The following is a 4762-nucleotide window of genomic DNA, read 5'->3' on the forward strand; positions in this document are numbered from 1 at the left end:
GAGGGTCAATCTTAGCAATCAGTTTTGTTTTGTTGTTTAGCATGCAGTGTCAGAGTTTTTGTGTACTAAATACCAATGATAAGCATTCTCTTTCAATGGGGGTATAATTAAGCTCATACCCCACGAGTGTTCAACTGATGTAGTATATGGCATGTTCCTTTCCCTGATCATCTGTTTGTGCCAATAATGCCCCCAATGCCACTATAGTAGCACATATGTACAAAATAAGAGGCTTTCCAAGAGTAGGAGGCATAAGAACTGGAGGTGATGCCAAATACTCTTTGATTTTTTCAAAATCCTTTTGACGTAGGCAATCCCATTGGAATTTTGTGTCTTTGTGCAACATGTGTGCAAATGGATGGCATTTATCGGCAAGAAGCAAGATGAAGCGCCTGATAGATTGGAGTTTCCCTTGGAGGCTGCACAACTATCTTAGGGTCTTTGGGGGAGGCATTTCCATGATGGCTTTCACCTTTGCAGAATCAACCTCGATGCCTTTGTGAGAAACAATGAAACCCAGTAGTTTTCCCGATGTGACACCAAAGACACACTTCTTAGGATTGAGGCACAGTTTGTATTTTTCCAATCTTTCAAAGATTTGCCTTAAGATAGGGATGTGCTCATGTCTTATCTTTGATTTGCTTAGAAGATTGTCTACATAGTCCTTCATGATTTTGTGCAAGAGGTCATGAAAAATTGTTGTTATTGCAAGTTGGTATGTAGCACCGACATTTTTTAGGCCAAAAGGCATGACCCAGTAACAAAAAGTCCCCCATGGTGTTGTGAATGCAGTTTTGTGTTGATCTTCCTCCATGATCCTGATCTAATTATATCCAGAAAATCCGTCCATAAGTGATAGCATCTCATGTCCTTCTATGAGGTCCACAATCATGTCTATGTTGGGGAGCAGGAAATCATCTTTAGGGCAAGCTTTGTTTAGATCTGGGAAATCAGTACAAATGTGGATGCCCCCAGCGGGTTTGGCAACATGTACAATGTTGGATACCCATTTAGGGTAGTTTATTGGTTTGATGAATTCTGCATCTAACATCTTTCAGAGTTCCACTTTGACCAGGAGTGCAATATGTGGATGTATCTTGTGTAACTTCTGTTTTACAAGTTTTGCATCTGGATGGACAACAAGATTATGAGCCACTAAGTTAGGATCTAGACCTGGCATGTCAACATAGGACTAAGTGCAGTTGATTTTTGTCTCTATGAGGAAATTGATGAAGTCTTGTTTCTCTTGATCTGTGAGGGACTTGTCAATGAGCATGTTCTTTGGAATGTTTTCGGTTCCCATATTGATACTGTTTGTTTCCTCTATTAACAAATTTAACATGTCCTGTGGAAGATGATGAATGGTAGGTAGGTAAATTCCCTCATCCTCAAGTGCCTTTTCTAGGTTTTCACTTTCAGATATGCCCTTTGTTTTTACTTTTTGCTCATCCAAAGGTGCCTCGGAGAGGTTTTCACCTAGGGAATCATGTTTTTTTTTTTTGTGACTAAGGGTATTGACTCGACTGCCAAAGTATCCCTTTTCATGTAGTTGGATCCCATATACTATGTTGCAGTCCTCCAAATTACGCATAGTCAGAAGAGTTATGAGAGCGTTATCATTGATGCAGATGTCTAAAGTGGGTTTGTCTCATTGGCCCCAGTATGTTGTCATTTTATTAAAGACTGCATTGATGAACTATTGTGTTGTCATTAATGTCAATTGTAACTGGTAATGATGTTGTTTTACAATCGATAGGTGAGCAAGTGAAGGAAACCAATATTGCTTTATAAGTTGCGAGATCAACCGGTAACCCTACCTATTGATGTGCCAAACCCTAACCAATGGAGCTTGGTGAATCGGTTGTATTGATTTACTATCAAATGATGATCAGCAATGATTATGCCACAATGCATGTTATATGTGATAAGTTTCAAGTGGTTTTTGGAGCGTAGAGATAATGGTTTTATCTTAGGAATGAGAGAATACATTGCATGAAGTGGAAACTACGTGATGAGTTACAAGAATTGACGAAACGGTGATCAAGGAGCAGTCGAGGTTGTCTTGAGAAATATGCAATGATTGCTATGTAATCCAATGGTCATACTTGAACTGATTTGTTTGTAATCTCTATGAGATCTTAGGTTTGTGATGTGTTTGTGAGAAGTACAAAGGAAAAGGAAAAAGAGATTGCCTCATTGCAGTTGATGGTGGAATCTAAGGGAGATGCTAATGAAGAGATTGTCTTTGTTGCCATTAAAGAGGCGACATCTTATTAGAAGGAATTAGTTTTTCACATGAATAGTTTTGATGATTGGATCATAGATAGTGGTTGTTCACATCACATGACCAGTGACTAGAGTAAATTTTGTACTTTGAAGGAATTTGATGGAGGAGTTGTGAGATTTAGAAATGACTCACCCTGCATGGTAAAAGGAAAGGGAACCATTTCCCTTAATGGAAAGAACAGTGCATATGATGTCTACTAGGTTGAAGGATTAAAGAACAATCTTTTGAGTGTAGTTCAACTCAATGACAAAGGTTATCCATTGGAATTTAAGAATGGAATGTGCAAAATCTATGGGAGCAATGGTAAACTGATTTCAATCAGCAAGCAAACAAAAGGTAACCTGTTTCACCTGAATCCTAAAGTCAACAACTGTTTAATTGCTCAAGTAGATGATAGTTGGCTTGGGCATCAGATATTTTGTCATATAAATTTTGATAACATTGTCAAAGTCAGTAAGTCCAAATCACTAAGAGGTTTGCCTCAATTGGACAAACTGGTGAATGCTCTATGTAAGGAATGTCAGTTAGGGAAGATGGAATCCTCAACTTTTAAGAGCAAATCTTTCTCAGCAGAATATTTGTTAGATTTGGTTCATACAGACCTCTGTGGACCAATAAGGACTAAAAGTATTCAAGATGATAGATATTTTATGATCTTCACCGATGATTGTTCAAGAATGATGTGGGTCACATTCTTGAGGACAAAATATAAGCCTTTAGTAAGTTTAAGGCATTCAGGTCCTTACCTGAAAAGGAAAGTAGTAAGAAGATAAAGTGTCTGAGAACTGATCAAGGAGGTGAATTTACTTCATAGGAATTCACTACATATTGTGAAGACAATGGAATTAAGAGGCAACTTTTTGCACCTACGACACCACATCAGAATGGTATTGCAGAGAGGAACAATCAATTAGTTGTTGAAGCTACTAGAATGATGCTAATACAAGGAGGTGTAGCAAAAAATTTTTGGAGAGAAGCTGTTAGCACAACTATCTACACTATGAGCCAGGTATTGGTAAAGAGAGGTAAGGATAAAACTCCTTATGAATACTGGTATGGTAGATCACCTAATGTTAGTTATTTTGAGATTTTTGGTAGTAAATGTTTTATCAAGAGAGTTGACTATGTTGGTAAGTTTGATGCTAAGAGTGATGAAGGCATATTTCTTGGTTACTCCACCAAGAGTAAGGCCTACAAATGTTACAACAACCAGATAAAGAGAATCATTGAAAGTGCTCATGTCAGAGTGGATGAGTGTCCTGAATTTTCAAGAGAAACCAGTGAGGAGAAGAAGGAAGATGAACCTTACATTCTAATTTTGGAACTAGAACCGGTGAAGCCAAAAGTTGGTGAAGTGAATGTTGTAGTACCAATTCAACCGGAATAGGTTGATTATGTAGAAGAATATGATGACAGTGAGGAAGAAGAACCCGAAGATAATGATCATCTTATTCCAAGGTATGTGAGACTCAATCATAATCCTGACCAGATTATTGGAGATAAAGATGCTAGAGTGTTAACCAGAAGAAGAATTAGAGATAATTCTTGCATGATCTCAACTATTAAGCCTATAAATGCTAAGGAATCCTTTGGAGATGATCACTGGATCAAGTCTATGGAAGAGGAGCTTGACCAGATTGAGAAGAACAATACATAGACCCTAGTAAACAAACTAGTGAACAAAAATGTGATAGGTACTAAATGGGTATTTAGGAATAAACCGAATGAAGATGGAGTAGTAGTCAGAAACAAAGAAAGATTGGTATGCAAAGGTTATGCACAGAAAGAAGGAGAAGACTATGGCAAGACATTTGCACCAGTTGCTAGATTGGAAGGTGTTATGACTCTACTTGCATTTGCAGCATATAGTGGATTCAAAGTATATCAGATGGATGTGAAGTCAACATTTCTAAATGGAATATTGGAAGAGGAAGTATACATTGAACAACTAGATGGTTATTCTTTAACTGATGCAAAGGATATGGTGTGTAAACTACACAAGGCACTATATGGTTTGAAGCAAGAACCAAGAGCATCGTATGAAAGACTACATTCACACCTGATGAAAATAGGTTTTTAGAGAACCAGTGAAGACAACAATATATATATCAAGACTAAAGGAGAAAAGATATTGGTTAGTGAAGTGTTTGTGGATGATATCATTTTTGGAGGCAATGATGACATGAGTGATGAATTTGGAAATGAGATGAAAAGTGAATTTGAAATGCCTCTAGTAGAAGAGATAAAATTCTTCATAGGTTTGCAAATTCAGTAGATGAAAAGTGGTATCTTTATCAACCAATCCAAATATGTGAAAGAGGTACTGAAGACACTTGGAATGGGAGACTGTAAACCAGTTGGGACACCAATGGTTAGAGGTTGTAAACTATCTGTAAAGCGGAAAATCGCAATCGAACCCTAGTTGCTCTCCCCTCTTCCAACTCCAAGGAGAGAGAAGGGAGATTCACTAGGGTT

Source organism: Cryptomeria japonica, chromosome 10 (genome assembly GCF_030272615.1).
Source record: "Cryptomeria japonica chromosome 10, Sugi_1.0, whole genome shotgun sequence".
Lineage (NCBI taxonomy): Eukaryota > Viridiplantae > Streptophyta > Pinopsida > Cupressales > Cupressaceae > Cryptomeria > Cryptomeria japonica.